This window comes from Dromiciops gliroides, chromosome 2 (genome assembly GCF_019393635.1).
Source record: "Dromiciops gliroides isolate mDroGli1 chromosome 2, mDroGli1.pri, whole genome shotgun sequence".
In the NCBI taxonomy this organism is placed as follows: Eukaryota; Metazoa; Chordata; class Mammalia; order Microbiotheria; family Microbiotheriidae; genus Dromiciops; species Dromiciops gliroides.
Genome location: NC_057862.1, coordinates 27,574,628 through 27,575,000, shown reverse-complemented (window position 1 = coordinate 27,575,000; position 373 = coordinate 27,574,628).

The window sequence follows — 373 nt, the reverse complement described above, 5'->3', positions numbered from 1 at the left end:
ACAGTTAGAGAGAGGAAGTCAAACTGTATGCTGGCATGATTTCTTTCTGTAATCTTTCCTAGTCAGTTTCAGGAATATATTATTTGGAAATGTATTTATTCACTCTACCTTCTAAAAATAATAATAACAAAAATGGCAAGCATCTTGGGTTTTATGGGAAATATATTCAGAATCCCATGAGACTGACTTTGAGATAGATGTCATGAGCAAAGGAAATTTGTGTATGCCCATTAGTTGGTGTATGTGTGAAAAAGACAGAAGAATCTGAAGTGAATGCTTTATCAGGCAGCTGAAAATATTCTCCATAGTATGAAGGGGGCATGTACTTTTTTCTAACCAATGAAGCTTTTTCTAGAGCTTAGAATAGACATAC